This window comes from Triticum aestivum, chromosome 7A (assembly GCF_018294505.1).
Source record: "Triticum aestivum cultivar Chinese Spring chromosome 7A, IWGSC CS RefSeq v2.1, whole genome shotgun sequence".
Lineage (NCBI taxonomy): Eukaryota > Viridiplantae > Streptophyta > Magnoliopsida > Poales > Poaceae > Triticum > Triticum aestivum.
In genome coordinates, this window is record NC_057812.1 from 336187853 (window position 1) to 336213792 (window position 25940).

Below are 25940 nucleotides of genomic sequence, written 5' to 3' on the forward strand. Positions count from 1 at the left end.
CATAGAATTAAGATAGAGAAATAAATCAACAAGGTACGGATCAAGAACGAATAATCGGTAAGAAATCCCAATCTCAAACCAATATCCGTGGAAGAAGAACTAGAGCTACAAGAATTCCCACCTATGAAACTCCCGAACCTTTCCGGTTATGCAATCAGGTGTTGGGGATACAGGGGAAGCATAATATCTCACCCAAACTAGCAAATCCTACATCCAGCTGTATCCATCCTTCAACACATAACCAAGAAACCTTCGGAAACCATCTACCTCAACCTTCGAAAAGCATCCGTTATACAAGTTATGGCGATACTCCCGAACTCCCGCCCCAGTACTGGGTGGCATCGAGGTTATCTCACCAACGAACTGCATAAAAGAGATTTTCGATGCCGGCGTACTAAACTCACGTATTCTAGAACTGCAACGATAAAATTATGACGACAACACCTCAGAGCTCAACTCCCCGGGACACTTCCACAAAACCCCTGACAGGAAGCACCAAGACAATGTTCTCATCATAAAACCATCGGAACGATTCCAAGATACCCGCGTGATCCTAAAATGTTTTTAGTGAAATTTGAGAACAGAAGAGTCAAAACTCTACGTCGGGATGCCTTACCAGAGCGATGAGGAGACTGGGAAGTAAAAAGAATTCCTAAACTCTCCGATATATAATTCCTAAATGACTCAAAATATTTTTCTAGACACAACTCGGCCACTAAGAACGATCAAGCAATGGGGCTCCTAAGGTCGGGGAAGGCTCTGATTACCAACTAGGAACACCCTCGATGCGACTATATCTCCCACCTGTCGAGGCACGACTTAGAGGCATAATCGCATTGAAGGCATATGTCGCAAGTTAGGCAATCTAAACAACATCCCATGTAATATAAATCATAAAGGGGAGATAACATAGTTGGCTTACACTCGCCACGTCAATCAAGTACATAAATAACATTGCATCAACCAAACACTCATGGCCCGACTACGGCGCCAAAATAAAAGAGAACCCAACATGCGACACGGTCCCGATCACCCCCAACTGGGCACCACTACTGATCGTCAGGAAAGGAAACATAGTAACGTTGAGTGTCTTCGTCGAACTCCCACTTGAGCTCAAACGCGTCTCCTGGAGCGGAATCATCAGGCCCTGCATCTGGTGTAATAGTAATCTGTGAGCCACAAGGACTCAGCAATCTCACACCCTCGCGATCAAGACTATTTAAGCTTATAGGTATGGCAAGGTAAAATATGTGGAGCTGCAGCAAGCGACTAGCGAAATATGGTGGCTAATTTTTCCGCAAAAGAGAGCGAGAAAAGGAGGCAAAGCGCGAGCGATAAACTAGAGAGCAACCTGCGCAAGCATAACTCCAACACCGTGTCCACCTCCCGGACTCCGCCGAGAAGAGGCCATCATGGTAACACACTCAGTTGATTCATTTTAATTAAATTAAGGTTCAAGTTATCTACAACCGGACATTAACAAATTCCCATCTGCCCATAACCGCGGGCACGACTTTTGAAAGTTCAAATCCCTGCAGGGGAGTCCCAACTTAGCCCATGACAAGCTCTGACGGTCAACGAAGGAATAGACCTCCTCCCAAGACGTTCCGATCAGACTCGGTATCTTGGTTACTCAAGACAGTTCGACAGGTTAAAACAAGACCAGCAACACCGCCCGAATGTGCCGACAAATCCCGATAGGAGCTGCACATATCTCTTTCTCAGGGCACATCAGATTGTCTAAACTTCTGGTAGGCCAGCCCAAAGTTGCCCCTGGTAGCCACCGGCGGCTGACAGTTTGGAACAACACTCAGAGGAGCACTGGCCCGGGGGGGGTTAAAATAAGATGACCCTCGAGTCTGCAGAACCCAAGGGAAAGAAAAGGCTAGGTGGCAACAGGTAAAACCAAGGTTGGGCATTGCTGGAAAAGCTTTAATCAAGGAGAACTATCAAGGGGTTCCCATTATAACCCAACCGCGTAAGGAACGCAAAATCCGGGAACATAATACCGATATGACGAAAACTAGGGAGGCAAGAGTGGAACAAAACACTAGGCGAGAGGCCGAGCCTTCCACCCTTTACCAAGTATATAGATGCATTATGATAACAAGATAATATAATGATATCCCAACAAGTAAATAAATGTTCCAACAAGGAACAGCCTCCAATCTTCACCTGCAGCTAGCAACGCTATAAGAGGGGCTGAGCAAAGCGGTAACATAGCCAATCAACGGTTTGCTAGGACATGGTGGGTTAGAGGTTTAACATGGCACTTTGGGAGGCTTGAAAGCAAGTGGTAGGCATCGTAGCATTGGCATAGCGAAAGAGCGAGCAATCTAGCATAGCAAAGATAGTAGTGATTTCGAGGGTTTGGTCATCTTGCCTGCACAGTTGTCAGAGTTGACTGGATCCTCGAAAGCAAACTCAACGGGCTCCTCGTTAGCGAACTCGTCTCCCGGCTCTACCCAAACAAGACAAACAAGCAACAAGGACACAATCAACCACGTGCAAGGATCAATCAATATGATGCAATGGTGATATGCTATGCGGGATGCGATGCGGGATGCATATGCAAGATATGACAGGAAATGCAAGAAACTGGCCTCAACATGGAAATCCAAGTGTGCCACTGGAAAGAAGAGATGAAATCACTTGGAAACGATATAAAGAACGCCGGAATTGGAGTTACGGTTTGGAAATGGCAAGCGATTCAAATATGACACCGGTCTGCGATTTATAGCAAGTAGCCATCTAAATGCAATGAGATGAACATGCTACAGCACCCAAACATAACAACAAAATACGTGGCAGAGATGCATTCAAGATGCTTAACAAAAGTCTAGCACTGAGCTACGGCCAATTCATCCATTAAAAGGTTCAAACAAGCATGGCAAAAATGCATATGGCAAACAGATCTCAGACTTCGTGAAATTAACACTTGTCTAGAACTTCAGATCAGGTAGCACTCTTCGGAGCAACAAAACTACATGCTACAGGACCTGAACATGGCAAAGTAAAGCATGGCATGGAACTACTCAAAGAGCTTAACAAAAGTCCCTTAGTGACCTTGAGCCAAAAGGGATCAGAAAATACAATTGCAAGCATGTGAACATAGCAAAAACATAATCAGTTCTCAGACTTGGTGAAAACTGGAGCATGCTGAAAACATAACTCAAGTAGGCTTGTTTACGAGCTCGATGCACTCACCACAGAGCAAGTCATGATAAGCCAATCATACAGCCATCAAGAATACATAAAATGCAAGCTAGAACTAGCAAGAACAATAGCATAGCATGCACGGATCAACTACAACATCATCGGCAAAATTGCAAACAAGTTGACAATCTGCCCAGATTCACAAAGTAGCAAAAATAGAGCTCGATTTACTCAAGCTAGGGTGCTCCATAATTGCAAACAAAGACATGGATGGATAGAGCACTACAAGATTAACAACACATCCTTACTGATCATCCTCAAAAGAGGCACGGATCACTAGGAAACAACATGAACATATGGCCATATGAAATAAACAGCTCAAGGACTTAGTGGAAATGCTAAGTCCCTGAAAATAGAAATAACATGTGCACCACTTTGCAAGCATGTACTAGTCACCACACACATCACAAAAATACATGGGTTGCACCTCTGGAAAGATGAAAAAACCCTTAACAAAACATATGTAGAGCATAAGGGCATATCATGCACACAATAATCATGGCAAAAATGACAAAAGGCTAAACGGAGTAGCAGATCTGACAATTATCTCAAGTAGCCCTCTTCTAACGGCATTTCAGGCATCAAGATGAACTCAAATGAAAATGATGCAATGGAATGAAATGATGTACTCTTTGAGATGAACATTTCAATATGCTATATGCATGAATCCGAGCTACGGATGCAAAGTTACGAGGCTATGAACATGGGCACTTGGATCTGAGAATTTCGGGACTTAGAAGAAAAACAACCTCCGGATCTAGGGTTTACTACTCACGGCACGCGAACCGAGGCAGCGGCGCACTGTTCATCGGCGGCTCCGGCGAGCGAAGAAGCGGCGGGGAGGCGAGGGAGAGGTGGATCCGGCCTCTCCCCGTCCGGATCCGGCGGCGGGTGGCGGTCTCCGGCCACCGGGGACGGTGAGGGGGCGCGGGACGGTGATGCTCACGGCTCCGGCGAGATCCTGGTCGGCGGCGAGGCAAAGGCGGCGGGGAAAGGCGATGGTTCGGCGGCGGAGGCAGCGGGCGAGGCGGCGCGGTCGGGCGGGCGAGGCGGCTCGGCTTCGGGCCGCGGGGGCCTCGGTTGGGCCTGCGGGCCGGTGCGGCGGGGGATGCGGCCGGGCCAGTGGGGTTGCGCCACGTGGCGACGGCGGGACAGGACGGACACGTCCGGCCCGAATCGGACATGTCTGGCGGCGAGAGGTGGAAGACGACTAGGGTTTCGGGGGGGATCCGAGATTTCGAGGAGGACCTATGAGGGAGCTAGGAGAGTCCAAATGAGGTGCGGTTTTCGGCCACGCGATCGTGATCGAACGATCTAGATGATGGAGCAGGTTTAGGTGGGTTTTGGGCCAAATTGGAGGGGTGTTGGGCTGCAACACACACGAGGCCTTTTCGGTCCCTCGGTTAACCGTTGGAGTATCAAACGAAGTCCAAATGATACGAAACTTGACAGGCAGTCTACTGGTAGTAAACCAAGCCCGCTTGGAAAGTATCGGTCCAATCCGGAAATGTTTAATCCCCACACACGAAAGAAAGCTAGAATTGACCACCGGAGGAGAACGAAGCGCCGGAATGCAAAATGGACAACGGGGAAAATGCTTGAATGCATGAGATGAACACGTATGCAAATGCAATGCACATGATGACAAGATATGATATGCATGACAACGATAACAACACATGGAGACAAAGACCCGAACCCGAGAAAATAAAATAACTTAACGCCGGAAACGGCAAGAGTTGGAGTACAAATTGGGAAAGTTACATCCGGGGTGTTATAGACGCTCTACTTGGAACTGCACCAACTGACAGCTCCACCATTTAATAAAAATACGTATACGGTTTGTGACATAGAGTCATCTGGATCAGTGTCAAAGCTTGCATCGACGTAACCGCTTACGACGAGCTCTTTGTCACCTCCACAAACGAGAAACATATCCTTAGTCCTTTTCAGGTATTTTAGGATGTTCTTGACCACTGTCCAGTGATCCACTCCTGGATTACTTTGGTATCTCCCTGCTAAACTAATAGCAAGGCACACATCAGGTTTGGTACACAGCATTGCATACATGATAGAACCTATGGCTGAAGCATAGGGAATGACTTTCATTTTCTATCTGTCTTCTGCAGTGGTCGGGCATTGAGTCTGACTCAACATCACACCTTGCAACACAGGCAAGAACCCTTTCTTTGCTTGATCCATTTTAAACTTCTTCAAAATGTTATCAAGGTATGTGGTTTGTGAAAGTCCAATTAAGCGTCTTGATCTATCTCTATAGATCTTGATGCCCAATATATAAGCAGCTTCACCGAGGTCTTTCATTCAAAAATTCTTATTCAAGTATCCTTTTATGCTATTCAGAAATTCAGTATCATTTCCGATCAACAATATGTCATCTACATATAATATCAGAAATGCTACAGAGCTCCCACTCACTTTCTTGTAAATACATGCTTCTCGAAAAGTTTGTATAAAACCATATGCTTTGATCACACTATCAAAGCATATATTCCAACTCCGAGAGGCTTGCACTAGTCCACAAATGGATCGCTGGAGCTTGCACACTTTGTTAGCACCTTTTGGATTGACAAAACCTTCCGGTTGCATCGGATACAACTCTTCTTTAAGATATCCATCAAGGAATGCAGTTTTCATAGCCATTTGCCAAATTTCACAATCATAAAATGCGGCAATTGCTAACATGATTCGGACAGACTTAAGCATCGCTACGGGTGAGAAGGTCTCATCATAGTCAACTCCTTGAACTTGTCGAAAACCTTTTGCAACAAGTCAAGCTTTGTAGACAGTGACATTACCGTCGGCGTCAGTCTTCTTCTTGAAGATCCATTTATCCTCTATGGCATGCCGTGTTGGGAACGTAGTAATTTCAAAAAATTTACTACGCACACGCAAGATCATGGTGATGCATAGCAATGAGAGGGGAAGAGTGTTGTCCATGTACCCTCGTAGACCGTAAGCGGAAGCGTTATGACAACGCGGTTGATGTAGTCATACATCTTCATGATCGGCCGATCCTAGTACCGAAAGTACGACACCTCCGTGATCTCCACACGTTCGGCTTGGTGACATCCCACGAACTCACGATCCAGCAGAGTGTCGAGGGAGAGCTTCGTCAGCACGATGGCGTGATGACGGTGATGATGATGCTACCGGAACAGGGCTTCGCCTAAGCATCGCTACGATATGACCGAGGTGGATTATGGTGGAGGGGGGCACCGCACACGGCTAAGGGATCAATGATCAACTTGTGTGTCTATGGGGTCCCCCCTCCCCTGTATATAAAGGAGTGGAGGATGGGGGAGGGCCGGCCCTCTCTGGCGCGACCTGGACGAGTCCTACTCCCTCCAGGAGTAGGATTCCCCCCTTTCCCTAGTTGGACTAGGAGAGAAGGAAGGGGGAGAGAGGGAGGAAGGAAAGGGGAGTGCCGCCCCCCTTCCTAGTCCAATTTGGACCAGAGGGGGAGGGGGCGCGTGGCCTGCCCTGGCAGCCTCTCTCTCTCTCCACTAAAGCCAATTAGGGCCCATATACTTTCCGGGGGGTTCCTGTAACCCCCCGGTACTCCGGTATATGTCCGAACTCACGCAAAACCTTTCCGATGTCCAAACATAGGCTTCCAATATATCGATCTTTATGTCTCGACCATTTCGAGACTCCTCGTCATGCCCGTGATCACATCCGAGACTCCAAACAACCTTCGGTTCATCAAAACACATAAACTCATAATGTCGATTGTCACCTAACATTAAGCATGCAGACCATACGGGTTAGAGAACTCTGTAGACATGACGGAGACATGTCTCCGGTCAATAACCAATAGCGGAACCTGGACGTTTATATTGTCTCCCACATATTCTACGAAGATCTTTATCGGTCAAACCGCATAACAATATACGTTGTTCCCTTTGTCATCGGTATGTTACTTGCCCGAGATTCGATCGTTGGTATCTCAATACCTAGTTCAATCTCGTTACTGGCAAGTCTCTTTACTCATTCCGTAATGCTACATCACGTAACTAACTCATTAGCTACATTGCTTGCAAGGCTTATATTGATGTGCATTACTGAGAGGGCCCAGAGATACCTCTTCGACAATCAGAGTGGCAAATCCTAATCTTGATCTATGCCAACTCAACAAACACCATCGGAGACACCTGTAGAGCACCTTTATAATCACCCAGTTATGTTGTGACGTTTGGTAGCAAACAAAGTGTTCCTCCGGTATTCGGGAGTTGCATAATCTCATAGTCTGAAGAACATGTACAAGTCATGAAGAAAGCAGTAGCAATGAAATTGTAACGATCATAATGCTAAGCTAACGAATGGGTCTTGTCCATCACAGCATTCTCCTAATGATGTGATCCCGTTCATCAAATGACAACACATGTCTATGGTTACGAAACATAACCATCTTTGATAAACGAACTAGTCAAGTAGAGGCATACTAGGGACACTTTGTTTTGTCTATGCATTCACACATGTACTAAGTTTCAGGTTAATACAATTCTAGCACGAATAATAAACATTTATCATGAAATAAGGAAATAAATAATAATTTATTATTCCATCTAGGGCATATTTCCTTCAGTCGTCAACTTGCACTAGAGTCAATAATCTAGTTCACACCGCCATGTGATTTAACACCAATAGTTCACATCACCATGTGATTAACACCCATAGTTCACATCGCCATGTGACCAACACTCAAAGGGTTTACTAGAGTCAGTAATCTTAGTTCACATCGCCATGTGATTAACACCCAAAGATCATGTTTTGCTTGTGAGAGAAGTTTAGTCAACCGGTCTGCCATATTCAGATCCGTATGTATTTTGCAAATTTCTATGTCAACAATGCTCTGGACGGAGCTACTCTAGCTAATTGCTCCCACTTTCAATATCTATCCAGATTGAGACTTAGAGTCATCTGGATCAGTGTCAAATCTTGCATCGACATAACCCTTTACAACGAACCTTTTGTCACCTCCATAATCGAGAAACATATCCTTATTCCACTAAGGATAATTTTGACCATTGTCTAGTGATATACTCCTAGATCACTATTATACTCCCTTGCCAAACTCAGTGTTGGGTATACAATAGATCTGGTACACAACATGGCATACTTTATAGAACCTATCGCTGAGGCATAGGGAATGACTTTCATTCTCTTTCTCTCTCCTGCCGTGGTCGGGTTTTGAGTCTTACTCAGCTTCACACCTTGCAACACAGGCAAAAACTCCTTCTTTGACTGTTCTATTTTGAACTACTTCAAAATCTTGTCAAGGTATGTACTCATTGAAAATATCTTATCAAGAGTCTTGATCTATCTCTATAGATCTTGATGCTCAATATGTAAGCAGCTTCACCGAGGTCTTTCTTTTAAAAACTCCTTTAAAACACTCCTTTATGCTTTCCAGTAAAATTCTACATCATTTCCGATCAACAATAAGTCATACACATATACTTATCAGAAAAGCTGTAGCGCTCCCACTCACTTTCTTGTAAATACAGGCTTCACCGCAAGTCTGTATAAAACTATATGCTTTGATCAACTCATCAAAGCGTATAATCCAACTCCGAGATGCTTGCACCAGACCATAGATGGATCGCTAGAGCTTTGCACACTTTGTTAGCACCTTTAGGATTGACAAAACCTTCTTGTTGCATCATATACAACTCTTCTTTAATATATCTATAAAGGAATGTAGTTTTTGACATCCATTTGCCAGATTTCATGAAATGTGGCAATTGCTAACATGATTCGGACAGGCTTTAAGCATCGGTACGAGTAAGAAAATCTCATCGTAGTCAACATCTTGAACTTGTCAAAAACCCTTTTCGACAAGTCGAGCTTTGTAGATAGTAACACTACTATCAGCGTCCGTCTTCCTCTTGAAGATCCATTTATTTTCTATGGTTTGCTAATCAACGGGCAATTCCACCAAAGTCCATACTTTGTTTTCATACATGGATCCTATCTCAGATTTCATGGCCTCAAGCCATTTCACGGAATTTGGGCTCATCATTGCTTCCTCATAGTTTGTAGGTTCATCCTGGTCAGGTAACATGAACTCTAGAATAGGATTACTGTACCACTCTGGTGTGGAACATACTCTGGTTGACCTACGAGGTTTGGTAGTAACTTAATCCGAAACTTTCCAATTCGGGAACTGATTTCAGTGAAGAAATACTTCCCAATTCAGGAGAAGGTACAATTACCTCATCAAGTTCTACTTTCCTCCCACTCAATTCTTTCGAGAGAAACTCCTTCTCTAGAAAGGATCCATTCTTAACAACGAATATCTTGCCATCGGATCTGTGATAGATGGTATACCCAACAGTCTCCTTTGTGTATCCTATGAAGACACATTTCTCCGATTTGGTGTCAGGACCCCTATCCTAAGTCACACTGATCTAGCATTTAACATCATATCACTTTGCGGTCTCACGCACGGTATTCCCACGGGTGCCACCTTACCTGGCCCGGGACCGTTTGCGCCTTTTGGCTCATGTATATGATAGTGTCACTAGCATCCATATGACAAAGAACCTGGACCGACATGACTAGTCGTGAACCCAAAGTGGCACTAACTTACAGGGACAGGCATACATGAATCAACATCGAGCATGTCGGTCAGCAGCGTGCGAATCTGGGCTATAGCACTGGGCTAACAGGACTCCATTGAACCGGGCTGTAGCAGGCTAGGCAGGACTCCGGATGTCACTTCGTGACATTTCCTCGAAGGGACAGACACATGAATGAAGTGAATCACATGCCACCCAGTCAAGTGTTCCGGAGAAGTAGTGCCGGGCTAGCAGGACTCCGATGAACCGAGCTGTAGCGGACTACTATGGCTCATGGAAGCACAAGACTACATTTCCCCATAAGAGAGGCTACCAAGGATAAACAACTAGGTTGTCGGATCCCACACATATCAAGCATTTCAATCATACACACAATATGCTCGATATGTGTAAATACAACATGGCATCACAACATAACTCTACGACTCAATGTATTTATTCATTAGGCTCCGAGGAGCCAAGTATTACAAACATGGTCTCGTGACCCAACATACAGAGCATACAAGCAACAAGCACATGCGGAAGCTTAACTTGTCTGAGTACAGACAACTACAAAAGAAGAAGGCTGAGAAGCCTGACTATCTACAAGACCCTGCCGAGGGCACAAGATCGTAGCTGAGGTAACAAGCTAAACGTCGAAGTCCACGTGGAACTACTAGCGAGACTGAAGTCTCTCTACAACACATAAATTAAGCAAACGTGAGTACAAATGTACCCAGCAAGACTTACATCAGAACTAACTATATATGCATCGGTATCAACAAAGGGGGGTGGTGGAGTTTGACTGCAGCAAACCAGCTTTGACTCAGCGGCTAACTTGAACTATCACTGCAAGCAACTCTTTTGAGGTGGCGCACACGAGTCCACATATTCACCATATCAATACACCACTATGGATCCGCTCCCGTCTCCCTACGAGAACGCCATCCATAGCACTCACACTTATCTTGCGCATTTTAGAGTATCCACTTTCACTTGTCTATGAACTGTTATAGGCAACCCAGAAGTCCTTTACCGCAGACACGGCTATTCGAATAGATGATGTTAACCCTGCAGGGGTGTACTTCTTCACACACGCTCTCTCCACTTACCACCATGTACATGTCGTGTATCTCGGCAACCTTCAAGCGGAAGCCTGGCGAGGGAGTCGGCCACGACCTGACTAACCACACAAGTCTCTACTCCAGGTTTATCACCTATTCGGGTTCCATCCGCGAGGAGATCTGGCCGGAGTTTTGCTCACAGCCCCAAACGATGTGTGCAAGGTTCTCGAGACACCAAACGGGCGCCCGGTACACTGTGCCATGGTGTATCTACCGCATCATAGCCCACCCCTAGGGTCAGGGCTACGCACGGCCGCCAACACATATCCTATAAACACTAGAAACTAGTTGCAACTCCTGGACAGAGGACTAGGGCAGTTAATAAGTCGAGAGGGTCAATTAAGGATCCCAATGAGTGGTAGTAGTTGTTCATGGATCACAAACACAGAACTCAGTTCCTGAGAACGGTTTCAGTGAGACAACCCACCATGTACTCCTACAGGGCCTCTCACCGCTATGTTTACCAAATCGTGTTCACACACTTAGCTCACACACATTAGGACATGTTCATCACCGTTCCAATTCATCCCCGATGAATTAGACCTGACTCAACTCTAAGCAGTAGCAGGCATGACAAACAAACATGAATGAGTAGGCTCATCAGGTCTCTATTTACTGTGGCAATGACAGGTCATGCAGAGGAAAGGGGTTCAACTACCGCAGCATGTAACAGTTGAATCGTTGTTGTCCTAATGCAGTACAAGAGAGTAGGAGCGAGAGAGTGGGATTGTATCGGAATGAACAAGGGGGTTCTTCTTGCCTGGCACTTCTGAAGATAATATAGCTCTTCATCAGTGTCATTGATCATATCGTCGGAAACACCATCTATTAAGAGGGGATGGTTACCGGCAAACAGAGAAGGACACAATCAATGCAATGCAACAATAGGATGCATGATCATGACATGGCAATATGCTTGTGTTTGAGCAAATGTAACTAGAGTCCAGATTAGATGAAGTTGGTTTGAACCCTAGGTTCAAATTCAAACTTCATGTGTGAATAAACAAATGCCAGTTACATTGTTTGTCCTAAAAAGTGATGTTAACTTGCTCAAACATGCATGAACATGGCATAAACATATTCTTCATATTTTTCTGATCATTTTTCATATATAACTTATTTCCCTTGGAGTTATATATAGATTATTTTCTATGATTTTTCAAAGCTTTGGATATTTTCTAAAACAAATAAATCATTTAAGATTTATTTAAATTCCATAAAAGGATTACTGCGTCAGCCTGACATCATCATGACGTCAGCAGGTCAACGGGGCACGGTCCAGGTCAAACCTGACCAGTGGGTCCCGTGTGTTAGTGTCTAACTAAACTAACCTAGTTTAATTAGCACTAACCTAGGTTAAACTAATTAAATTTAAACCTAGACTAGATTAATTAGCCGGGCAGGGCCCGCATGTCATAGACCCAGGGGGGTCAAATCCCCGGGCGGTGGGGAGGCGAGGGAGAGGCGGATCCGGCCTCTCCCGACCGGATCTGGCGGTGGGCGCGGCTTCGGCCACCGTGGGGCGCGAGGAGGCGTGGGGATGCAGGCTGGGACGGCGGCGAGCTCCGGTCGGCGAGCTGGTGCGGCGAATGACGTCGGGGACGGCGGCGAGCTCCGGTCGGCGAGCTGGTGCGGCGAATGACGTCGGGGACGGCGCGTGGCATCGTAGCGAGGAGGCGCGGGCGGGGGGAGACCGAGGCGGCGGCGGTGGCCGGATGGGCCGCGGGGGCCCTCCCCGGGCTTCGGCGGGCCGCGACGGCGGTGGGTGGCGGGACGCCACGTGGCGGGCGCTGAGTGGCGCGCGGAGGAAGAGGGGGGCTAGGGTTAGGGTAGAAAAGATCTGAAAATTTCGTGGGAGTGTCTATATTTATAGGTAGAGGGAGCTAGGAGGCTCCAAATTGAGCACGGTTTGCGGCCACGCGATCGTGATCGAACGACCTAGATGATGGAGGAGGTTTAGGTGGGTTTTGGGCCACTTTGGAGAGGTGTTGGGCTGCAACACACACGAGGCCTTTTCGGTTCCTTGGTTAACTGTTGGAGTATCAAACAAAGTCCAAATGGCACGAAACTTGACAGGCGGTCTACCGGTAGTAAACCCAGGCCGCTTGGCAAGTCTCGGTCCAATCCGAAAACGTTTAGCACCCACACATGAAAAGAGGTAGAAAGGGACACCGGAGGACATAGGAGCACCGGAATGCAAAACGGACAACGGGGAAAATGCTCAGATGCATGAGACGAACACGTATGCAAATGCGATGCACATGATGACATGATATGAGATGCATGACAAAGACAAAACAACATAAAGACAAAAACCCGACAACGAGGAAATAAAATAACTTAGTGCCAGAAAAGGCAAGAGTTGGAATACTAATATGGCAAGTTATATACGGGGTGTTACAACACTCCACCACTACGAAAGGATCTCGTCCCGAGATCTAGGACTAGAAAAACTCCAGGTACTCAGAATGGAGGTGATCCTCGCGTTCCCAGGTGGCTTCACGGTCGGAATGATGTGACCACTTGACTTTCAGGAATTTGATAAAATTGTTGCGAGTCTTGCGCTCAGTTTCTTCAGGAATAGCAACGGGGTGCTCATCATAAGACATGTCTTCTTGGAGATCAATCTCTTCAAAGTTGACGGTGCGGTCAGGAGTCTTGAAACACTTGCGAAGTTGAGACACATGAAACATGCCGTGCACGTTTGCAAATTTGGACGGAAACTCAAGTTGATAGGCGAGATCGCCTCTTCTGCCAATGATCTTGAAAGGACCCACGTATCTAGGGGCAAGCTTCCCTTTGATACTGAAGCGACGAGTACCTTTCATTGGAGAGATGCAGAGGTTGACATGGTCTCCGATCTCGAAAGCCAAGTCACGATGCTTGCTATCATAGTAACTCTTCTAGCGCGATTGCGCGTCTTTGAGATTTTCATGAATGACTTTGCACATTTCGTCAGCCTCTGTGATCAAGTCACTGCCAAGAAATTGGCGTTCACCAGTCTCTGACCAGTTAAGAGGAGTACGACACTTCCTGCCATAGAGAATCTCGAATGGGGCCTTGCCCGAACTTGCTTGGAAGTTGTTGTTGTAGGAGAACTCGACATATGGAAGACAATCTTCCCACTTCATACCGAAAGAGATGACACATGCCCTGAGCATATCTTCAAGAATTTGATTGACTCGCTCGACTTGGCCACTAGTTTGAGGATGAAAAGCTGTGCTGAAGTGGATGTTGGTGCCCATGGCCTTCTGAAAAGAATCCCAAAACTTAGTGGTGAAGATGCTACCACGATATGAAGATATCAACTGTGGAATGCCGTGCAGAGAGACAATCCTGGAGGTATATAGCTCTACCAACTGAGCTGCTGTGATAGATTCTTTGATAGGAAGAAAATGAGCCACTTTAGTGAGCTTGTCGATGAGAACAAAGATAGCATCATTTCCATGCTTGGACTTTGGAAATCCAGTCACGAAGTCCATCTCAATATGGTCAAACTTCCATTCTAGAATGGCAAGAGGTTGGAGGAGACCAGCTGGTCGTTGGTGTTCTGCTTTCACTCTTCTGTAGACATCACATTCGTTCACGAACTGAGCAATCTCGCGCTTCATTCGAGTCCACCAATACGACTGCTTGAGGTCCTGGTACATCTTTGTACTTCCAGGGTGAATAGAGAGGAGTGAATTGTGAGCCTCATTCATAGTGACTTTACGAAGGTCACCTTTAGGCACCACAATGCGATCCTCGAAGAATAGAGTATCCTTGCCATCAAGACGATAGCACTTGTACTTGGGTTGACTCTTGGCAATCCCAATCTTCACCTTCTTCACCATAGCATCAAGAAGTTGAGCCTCGCGAATCTGATCTTCCAAAGTAGGAGAGACTTGGAGGTTGGCAATAAATCCTTGAGGAACAACTTGAAGATTGAGTTTGCGGAAAGCTTCACAAAGCTCGGGTTGGTAAGGCTTGATAATCAAACTGTTGCAGTAAGCCTTCCTGCTCAATGCGTCAGGAATTACATTGGCCTTGCCTGGAGTATATTAGATACTCGGATTATACTCTTGAATCATCACGACACAACGAGTCCGCTTGAGGTTTAGGTTTGGCTGAGTGAAGATGTACTTGAGACTCTTGTGATCAGTGAAGATGTCCACTTTTCTTCCCAATAAGAGATGTCTCCATGTTAAAAGAGCATGGACAACTACCGCCAACTCGAGCTCATGAGTGGGGTAGTTCTTTTCATTGGGCTTCAACTGACAAGAGGTATAGGCCACAACTTTCTTCTCTTGCATCAACACTACACCGAGACCTTGAAGGGAAGCATCACAGAAGACCTCGAACGGTTTGGATTCGTCAGGAGGAGTCAGAACTGGAGCATTGACTAACTTCTCTTTGAGGGTGGTGAAAGCGATGTCACATTCAGGCCACCAGATATACTTCACATGCTTCTGGAGAAGGTTAGAAAGAGGCTTCGCAATCTTAGAGAAGTTCTCAATGAACCTTCTACAATAGCTTTCGAGCCCAAGGAAGCTGCAGAGTTGCTTCACATTCTGAGGTGGTTCCCAATTCACAATTGCAGACACCTTCTTAGGATTAACAGCTATGCCCTTGGCGGAGATGATATGCCCAAGGTAGAGAACCTCATCGAGCCAAAACTCGCACTTTGAAAACTTCGCATAGAACTGATGTTCTCTGAGTTTATCCAGCACCAATCTCAAGTGCTTGGCATGGTCCTCTTTGTTCTTGGAAAAAACCAAAATGTCATCGAGGTAGACCAAGACGAAGTCATTTGTGTAGGCGTTGAAGATGAAGTTCATCATGCGAGAGAATGTTGGAGGAGCATTAACAAGGCCGAAAGACATGACAGTGTATTCATATGAACCATAGCTTGTTCTGAATGCTGTCTTGGGGATATTTTCTTCTCGAATGCGAATCTGATGATAGCCCATATGGAGATCAAGCTTGGAGAACACTTGAGCACCTTTGAGTTGTTCGAAAAGCTCATTGATATTGGGAAGTGGGTACTTGTTCTTTATGGTCTTCTTGTTCAATGGACGGTAGTCGACACAGAGTCGGTCCGTTCCATCCTTCTTCTTGATGAAAAGAACACCACAACCCCATGGAGAAGAACTTGGTTGGATGAGACCCATACGCTCTTGAATATCGAGTTGCTTCTTCAGCTCCTTCAACTCTTCAGGTCCAAGCTTGTAAGGGCGTTTGCAAACAGGTTCCGTGCCAGGCTCAAGATCGATGACGAATTCAACTGGCCGGTGCGGAGGCATTCCTGGAAGCTCTTCGGGAAAGGCGTCTTGATATTCGCAAACGACTGGAATCTGAGAGATGGCATCCAACTCGCGCCTTCACGTTGAGAGAAAACAGTCGAATGGTATCATCACGAGCGGCAAAAATGATTACATCCTCAGACGAATGTGTCAATTGAATCTGCCTGGTAGCACAATCAAGTTGAGCCTGTGCCTAGAAAGCCAGTCCATTCCGAGAATAAGATCAATATCCGAGTCACCAAGAACCGTAGGAGAAGACAGAAACTTGTAGTCACCCAACATGATGGTAACATCTGGAACCATGGAGTTAGCGTTCATGCGTTTACCCAGAGAGAAAACTGCTAGCGGTCTAGGAAAAACTTTGAAAACCAACTCATGCTTAGATGCAAATGGTCTCGATATGAAACAATGCGATGCACCAGTGTCAAAAAGAACTTTTGCAGGAATATCGTTAACAAGAAGGTTACCCATAATCACATTTGACGAGTTCTCTGCCTGAGCTGCGTTCATCAAGTTGACCTTGGCATGCTTGGGATTATGCTTGACCACTGCGGTGCTGGCAGATCTCACAGGAGGAGGAGGAGGAAGAAGACGCCTCTGATTGAAGCATTTGTTGGCATAGTGACCCTTCTGCTAACACTTGTTGCACGTGATCTCTGAAAGCGGACGGTGATACGGAGCACTTGATCTTGGAGCATGAGACGAAGTCTTGTTCTGAAAGCCTGGGTTGGGTGGGTGGGAAGATCCATTGCCACCTTTGCTCTTCTGCTGATAAGGCTGATGGAACGGAGGAGGAGGAGGCAACCAATACTTTTGCTGCTTAGTCACCACTTGAGTTGAGGAAGAAGGAGTTGCATCTATGACTCGCTTCTTGGAAGCATCGCACTTGAGCTAAGCTGTCTCTTGTTTCAGTGCCATGTTGTAAAACTCATCATACTTCTGCGGCTCAAAAAGCACAAGAGCTAGTTGGAGATCTTCTCTGAGGCCACCTCTGAACTGATAAATCATGCTCTTCTCGTCGGGGACGTCTTGCTTAGCGAAACGAGCGAGCTTCCGGAACATGATGTTATACTAGTGAACAGACCAGCTGCCTTGCTTCAGATTGCGGAACTCCTCATGCTTGCTCTCAACAACACTCTGAGGAATGTGGTGAGCTTTGAAGTCTTGACGGAATTCATCCCAGGTAATCACACGACCTCCTCTGGAATCTTTGTATTGGTCATACCATTCGGCAGCTTGGTCTTTGAGTTGGAACGAAGCAAACTTGACAAATTCCTCAGGCCTGACGTTGCTGCACTCGAAATGCTTGCAGATATCCACGAGCCAATCATCAGCGTCTGTTGCCTCGACACAGTTATTGAAGGGCTTTGGCTGGTTAGGAGGAACTGGTTGAGTGTAGCAAACTGATTCTGATTGTTGCCATGGCCTTGATTTCCTTGGTTGCGCTCTAGCAAGAGTTGCATGATCAGCTGCGTGTTTGCATTGGTAGCGGCCATCACAGCTTGCCATGCCTCCGGAGGTGGAGGTGGTGGCGGCGGTTCAGGATTCTGACGCGTTGGAGGAGCCATCCTGAAGAGGGTGACATCCGTTAGCATCTTGACAGACATATATTCAAGCTGAATCAAATGGATCGAAATTGCAACATATAGTCTTAACACCCGAACAAAATGAACGAATGCATTCCAATTGAAATGGTCACACTTCCATAAATTGAGAAGCCACTTAGATAGAGGTAGATGAATAAAACAACAAGGTATGGACAAGAACAAATACTTGGTGAGGATTACCCAATCACAAACCAAATATCCGTGGAAGAAATACTAGAGGTACATGAATTCCCACCTATGAAACTCCCGAACCTTTCCCGGTTATGCAATCAGGTGTTGGGGATACAGGGGAAGCATAATATCTCACCCAAAGCTACCAAATCCTACATCCAGCTGTATCCATCCTTCAACACATAACCAAGAAATCCTCGGAAATCATTTACCTCAACCTTCGAAAAGCATCCGTTATACGAGTTATGGCGATACTCCCGAACTCCCGCCCCAGTACTGGGTGGCGTCGAGGTTATCTCACCAACAACTGCATAAAAGATATTTTTGATGTCGGCGAAACTGAGGTATTCCAGAGTTGCAACGATAAAATTGTGACAACAACACCTCAGAGATCAACTCCCCGGGACACTTCCACAACCCCAAAATGTCAAGAGGGACCAAGAACAACGTTCTCGTTGCAAAACCATCGGAACGATTCCAACATACCCGTGTGATCCTAAAAAAAATTAGTGAAAATTTGAGAAGAGAAGAGTCAAAACTCTACGTCAGGATGCCTCACCAGAGCGACGAAGGGACTGAGGAGTAAAAAGAATCCTACTCTCCGATATATATAAAAATGACTCAAAACATTTTTCTAGACTCAACAACGCTAGTGATTCGATCAAGCAGGGGGCTCCTAAAGTCGAGGAAGGCTCTGATTACCAACTTGTAACGCCCACGATGTGGCTATATCTCCCACGCGTCGAAGCACGACTTAGAGGCATAACCGCATTGTAAGCAATGTCGAAAGTGAGGTAATCTTCACACAACCCATGTAATAAATAAGGGAAAGAGATACATAGTTGGCTTACACTCGCCATGTCACACAATAGCATAAATATCATTACATTCATCCAGATACACTCAAGGTCCGACAACGGAACCAAAATAAAGAACAACCCCAAATGCGACAAAGTCCCCGATCGCCCCAACTAGGCACCACTACTGATGGTCTGGAAAAGAAACGTAGTATCGTCCTGAGTCCTCATCTAACTCCCACTTCAGCTCAGTCGAATCACCTGGAGCGGTATCATCGGTCCCTACATCTGGTTTTGGAAGTAATATGTGAGTCATGGGGACTCAGCAATCTCACACCCTCGCGATCAAGACTATTTAAGCTTATAGGAAAGGTAAAAGGTATGAGGTGGAGCTGCAGCAAGCGACAAGCATATATGGTGGCTAACAAATGCAAATGAGAGTGAGAAGAGAAGGCAAAGGCACGGTCGAGCAACTATGATCAAGAAGTGATTCTAGAACAACCTACGTTCAAGCATAACACCAGACCGTGTTCTCTTCTCGGACTCCGCCGAAAAGAGATCATCACGGCCACACACACACTCTGTTGATTCATTTTAATTAAGTTAAGTTTCAGGTTTTCTACAACCAGACATTAACAAACTCCCATCTGCCCATAACTGTGGGCACGGCTTTCGAAAGTTGAAATCCCTGCAGGGGTGTCCCAACTTAGCCCATCACAAGCTCTCACGGTCAATGAAGGATATTCCTTCTCCCAACACAATCCGATCAGACTCGGAATCCCGGTTACAAGACATCTCGACAATGGTAAAACTAAACCAGCAAAGCCACCCGAATGTGCCGACAAATCCTGATAGGAGCTGCACATATCTCGTTCTCAAGGCACACCGGATTGTCCAAGGTTCCGGTAGGCTAGCCCAGAGTTGCCCCTGGTGGCCACCGGCAGCTGACAGGTTGGACCAACACTCAGAGGAGCACTGGCCCGGGGGTTTAAATAAAGATGACCCTTGAGTCTGCGGAACCCAAGGGAAAAAGAGGCTAGGTCGCAAATGGTAAAACCAATGTTGGGCATTGCTGGAGGAGTTTTATTCAAGGCGAACTGTCAAGGGGTTCCCATTATAACCCAACCGTGTAAGGAACACAAAATCAAGGAACATAACACCGGTATGACGAAAACTAGGGCGGCAAGAGTGGAACAAAACACCAGGCATAAGGCCGAACCTTCCACCCTTTACCAAGTGTATAGATGCATTAAAATAGACAACATATAATAATGATATCCCAACAATAAACATGTTCCAACAAGGAACAAACTCCAATCTTCACCTGCAACTAGCAACGCTACAAGAGGGGCTGAGCAAAGCGGTAACATAGCCAAACAACGGTTTGCTAGGACAAGGTGGGTTAGAGGTTTGACATGGCAATATGGGAGGCATGATAAGCAAGTGGTTGGTATCATAGCATAGGCATAGCAAAAGAGCGAGCATCTAGCAAGCAAAGATAGAAGTGATTTCGAGGGTATGGTCATCTTGCCTGCAAAGTTCTCCGAGTTGACGTTAGCTTGATCCTCATAAACGTACTCAACGGGCTCGTCGATCACGTACTCGTCTCCCGGCTCTACCCAAGCAAGAACAATAAGCAAAGGAGACACAATCAACCACGTGCAATGCACAAACAACATGATGCAAAAACATGTCATGATATGCGGGATGTGATATGCTATGCATATGCATGTTTCGAAAAGGAAAGATTGAACCTGGCCTCAACTTGAAAAACCAAGAGTGCCACTGGAAGATGAGTTGATTTCGGTCGAAATCGATATAAAGATCACCAGAATCGGATGCACGGTTTGCAAATGACAAGCAAAACAAATATGGCACCGTTCTGCGATTAACAGCACGAGGCCATCTAAATGCATCAAGAACATCATGCTACAACACTCTAAAATAACAACAAAATACATGGCAGGGATCCACTCAAGATGCTTGACAAAATATGAACACTGAGCTACGGCTAATTCACTCTATACCAGGTTCAAACAAGCATGGCAAAAGTGCAAAAGATAACAGGTTACAGACTTAGTGAAAATAACAACAAGTCAGGAATATAACATCAGGAAGCAATGTTTAGAGCACGATAACAACTTGCTACAGGAACATATCATGGCAAAGCAAGGCATGGCATGAAGCTACTCAAAGCATACAACAAAAGTCCCTTACTGACCATAAGCCAAAGGGTATCAGAAAATACAATGGCAACCATGTGAACATAGCAATTATCGTTAACAGATTCAGACTTCGTGAAAAACTAGAACATGGCAAAACAGATATTAAGGAGGCATGTTTACGAGCTCGACGAGTCCACTCACCACAAGGCGTTTCATGACAAAATAAGCATACACCCAGTAAGTAGACATGGCATAGAAGCTAAACATGGCAAGAATAACAACATAGCATGCATGGATCAACTACAACAAGCTTGGCAAAAATGCTTAACATGTAAACATTCTGCCAGGAACGTTTTACAGCAAAAGTAGAGCTCGATTGACTCAGTAATTGCAAATAAAGACATGGATGGATAGAGAACAATAATATCTACAAAACATCCTTACTAATGATGCTCAAAAGAGGCATGGATCACTCGGTAGCAACATGAATACATGGCATAAAAATATAAACAGGGCAATGACTTAGAATATCTCTAAGTCCCTGAAATCAGCAACATTACGAGAGCTACTTTGCATGCTTGTGATAGTCACCACAGAGATCACAAAAATACATGGCATACACCCCTGTAAAGATGGCATGGCATACTTCAAAACTCATGTAGAGATCAAGTTCATAGGAGGCACACATTAAACATGGCAAAAATGACAAACGTCCAATTGCTGATAATAAATTGAAGCTAACAGAAACTAGCACTCTTACAACAACATTTAGGGCATCAAGATGAGCTCAAATGAACATGATGCAATGAGATGAAATGAAGTACTCATCGAGACGAACAATTTGATATGTGAGGGAGTCCTGGATTAAGGGGTTTTCGGGTAGCCGGACTATACCTTCAGCCGGACTCCAGGACTATGAAGATACAAGATTGAAGACTTCGTCCCGTGTCCGGATGGGACTTTCCTTGGCATGGAAGGCAAGCTTGGCGATGCGGATATTCAAGATCTCCTATCATTGTAACCGACTCTATGTAACCCTAACCCTATCCAATGTCTATATAAACCGGAGGGTTGTAGTCCGTAGGCAATCAACTCCATATACAACCATCATACCATAGGCTAGCTTCTAGGGTTTAGCCTCCTTCATCTCGTGGTAGATCTACTCTTGTACTACCCATATCATCAATATTAATCAAGCAGGACGTAGGGTTTTACCTCCATCAAGAGGGCCCGAACCTGGGTAAAACATCGTGTTCCCTGCCTCATGTTACCATCCGGCCTAGACGCACAGTTCGGGACCCACTACCCGAGATCCGCCGGTTTTGACACCGACATTGGTGCTTTCATTGAGAGTTCCTCTGTGTCGTCGCCTTTAGGCCCGATGGCTCCTTTGATCATCAACAACGATACGGTCCAGGGTGAGACTTTTCTCCCCGGACAGATCTTCGTCTTCGGCGGCTTCGCTCTGCGGGCCAATTCGCTCGGCCACCTGGAGCAGATCGAAAGCTACGCCCCTGGCCATCAAGTCAGGTTTGGAAGCTTAAACTACACGGCTGACATCCGCGGAGACTTGATCTTCGACGGGTTCGAGCCACGGCCAAGCGCGCCGCACTATCTCGAGGGGCATGACCTAGCTCTGCCTCCGGACAGTGTCCTGGAGGCCGCACACGCATCGGTTCCGACCCCTAACTCGGAGCCTATTGCGCCAATCGAGGATGAGCGGTTGGACGTCACCTCGGGGGCTTCGATCTCAAAGGCGATCGAGCCGAACGCTAGCCCCGCACTCTGCATGATCCGTGACTCCGAGGATCCGGACTCCTTTCCGAACTCCGAACCCCCCGCGCCCCTGCCGATCGAATCCGATTGGGCGCCGATAATAGAGTTCACCGCCGCAGACATCTTTCAGCACTCGCCTTGTGGCGATATCCTGAACTCTCTCAAGTCTCTCTCCTTATCAGGAGAGCCCTGGCCGAACTACGGTCAGCGAGGATGGGATACGGACGATGAAGAAATTCAAAGCCCACCCACCACCCACTTGGTAGCCACTGTCGACAATTTAAACGACGTGCTCAACTTCGACTCCGGAGACATCGACAGCATGGATGACGATGCAGGAGATACCGACGAACCAACGCCCATAGGGCATTGGACAGCCACCTCATCTCACGATGTGTACATGGTGGATACCCCTAAAGGAAGCGACAACGAGGAAAAAGGGGATGGGACGGGAGATCGACCCCCCGAAAAGCAATCAAAGCGTCGGCGTAAACGCCGACCCAAGCCCCGCCTCGACAAAAACCCAGCCATAGAGCAGGACGAGCCGGTAGACGACGAGCAGGCCTTAGAGCAACCGTCCGAACAGGGCAACACGGATAGAGAAACCGAACATCCCTCCTCCGGCGAAAACGGCATTCCGGACGACCTCACGCCGAATAAACCTATGGAGCAGAAGAATCTCCACGAGAGGCTCGTTGCAACTGCACGCAGCCTAAAAAAGCAGAAGCGGAAGCTAAAAACAGCGGAAGATGCACTCCGGATTAGATGGAGCAAAGTAATCAATACCACAGATAAGTACGGCGACAGTCGCCGCACTAAAAGCTATCCGAAAAGAAAGCTACTGCCTGAATTCGACGAAGAGGCCCTAGAGCCCTCGCATTCAAAAAATGAAAAAGCCACACGGTCGGATAGACGACCCCATAAAGCGGCAAGCGGCGCCGCACCTAAATCGGCATGCGACCCACTTAAGGATTCGCATCATGGCCCAGTCAGGTCCATTTATGGGCCAAGAAAGCAAGCTCTCGTAAGCAACGCTATGAAGCCATCATCAGAATCCGGCACACCCAAATACAGGGGCGCCGCACACCCCCTATGTTTCACCGATGAGGTCCTGGACTATGAATTCCCAGAGGGATTCAAACCCGTAAACATAGAGGCATATGATGGAACAACAGACCCTGGAGTTTGGATCGAGGATTATATCCTCCACATACACATGGCTAGAGGAGATGATCTCCACGCCATAAAATATCTACCCCTTAAGCTTAAAGGGCCAGCCCGGCATTGGCTTAAAAGCCTTCCCGAAAACACAATTGGAAGCTGGGAAGAGCTCGAGGATGCTTTCCGAGCAAACTTTCAAGGGACCTATGTCCGCCCTCCGGATGCAGACGATCTTAGTCACATAACTCAACAACCCGGAGAATCAGCTCGGCAGTTCTGGAATAGATTCCTCACTAAAAAGAATCAGATAGTCGACTGTCCGGACGCCGAAGCCTTAGCAGCTTTCAGGCATAACGTCCGAGACGAATGGCTCGATAGACACCTCGGCCAAGAAAAGCCAAGAACAATGGCCGCACTAACAAGCCTCATGACCCGCTTTTGTGCAGGGGAGGACAGCTGGTTGGCAAGGTGCAGCCCCAGCAACCCAAGTACATCCGAAACTAGGGATGGAAACGGAAAACCGCGACGCAACAAGGACCGTCGCTGGACTAAGGACAAAAGTCCGAAGAGCACGGCAGTCAATGCCGGATTCAAAGGCTCACGACAAAATCAGGAAAAATTGCCCCCCAGGATAACAGGGACGATCCATCCAACCTAAATAAAGTCCTGGACAGGATATGTCAGATACACAGTACTCCCGGGAAGCCTGCTAACCATACCCACAGAGACTGTTGGGTTTTCAAACAATCCGGCAGACTCAATGCCGAACACAAGGGGCTCGACACACCAAGCGAAGACGAGGACGAACCCCAAAAGCAGAGCACCAGGAAACAAAAGAACTTCCCACAAGAAGTAAAAACAGTGAACTCACTTCACATAACAAAACGTGCGGCGCCCGTAAAGGTACGCACCACACGGCCCATCCCCAAAGGGTCCTGCCACTGGTTGTCAAAACCGATCATCTTCGATCAGCTAGATTATTCTAGGAATATCAAGAATGTAGGCTGGACTGCCTTGATACTCGATCCAATAATTGGCGGACTCCAGTTTTCAAATGTCCTTATGGACGGCGGCAGTGGACTAAACCTGATATATCAGGATACAATCCAGCACATGGGGATAAACCCAGCAAGAATCCGCCGCAGCAAAACCTCCTTTCAAGGGGTAATACCTGGTCCGGACACCCATTGTATGGGTTTTCTCCGGCTCGAAGTCATATTCGGCTCTGCCGATAACCTCCGCCGCGAAAAGCTGACCTTCCATATCGTCCCGTTCTCAAGTCGCTATCAAGCACTACTGGGACGCGAAGCTTTCGCTCGCTTTAACGCAATACCGCATTATGCATCTCTTACGCTTAAGATGCCCGGTCCACGAGGCATCATCTCTTTGAAGGGGAAGCACTAAAGTGCGCCTCCCCAAGCGGAGGACTGTGCGGCCGCTTTGACAGCCCCACAGCAAAATGGCCTCACCGGCCAAAAAAACTTCGAAATAGGTCATTCAAGACCACGAACGCGGATAGACGAGTTCGGTGCAAAATCATCATTGATGCAGGCCTAGAAGCCATATACCCCCGCACTAGGGGCTCCACGCATATACAATAAGAGACAATAAAGCTCAATCTTATATATCTTACTTTATACTTTGCTTATTTTAAACTTTTTCGGCACGACCCGTTTTCAACTCAGTTCCTCTCTTTTACAGATGAACGTCGTGCGGCGCCCGTCCAGGATACGGCACAACGGAGACACAGGCGCAGACGTGCAGTAGGGACCCGTCCTAAAGGATTCTTTTCAGATTAAGACCCTGCGTAAACCTTTTTTACTGTCTCTTGTTGCTACACATCCCCTGGTTTTTTCTTTCTGATATAACCAAGGAGGAGGCTGGCGTCTTGGCATGTGGCCACGTCAGAATTTTTGCACGTACCTGGACACTAGGGGCTTTTTTAATAAAGAGTGTTGTTTCGCCCGCACTCATAAAGACCGAACACCTTAGGGAGTGTTCGGCGTCGCGAGTTTTGGCATTATATGCATCAGCTCCGAATCATGTCTTTGGTCAAATGT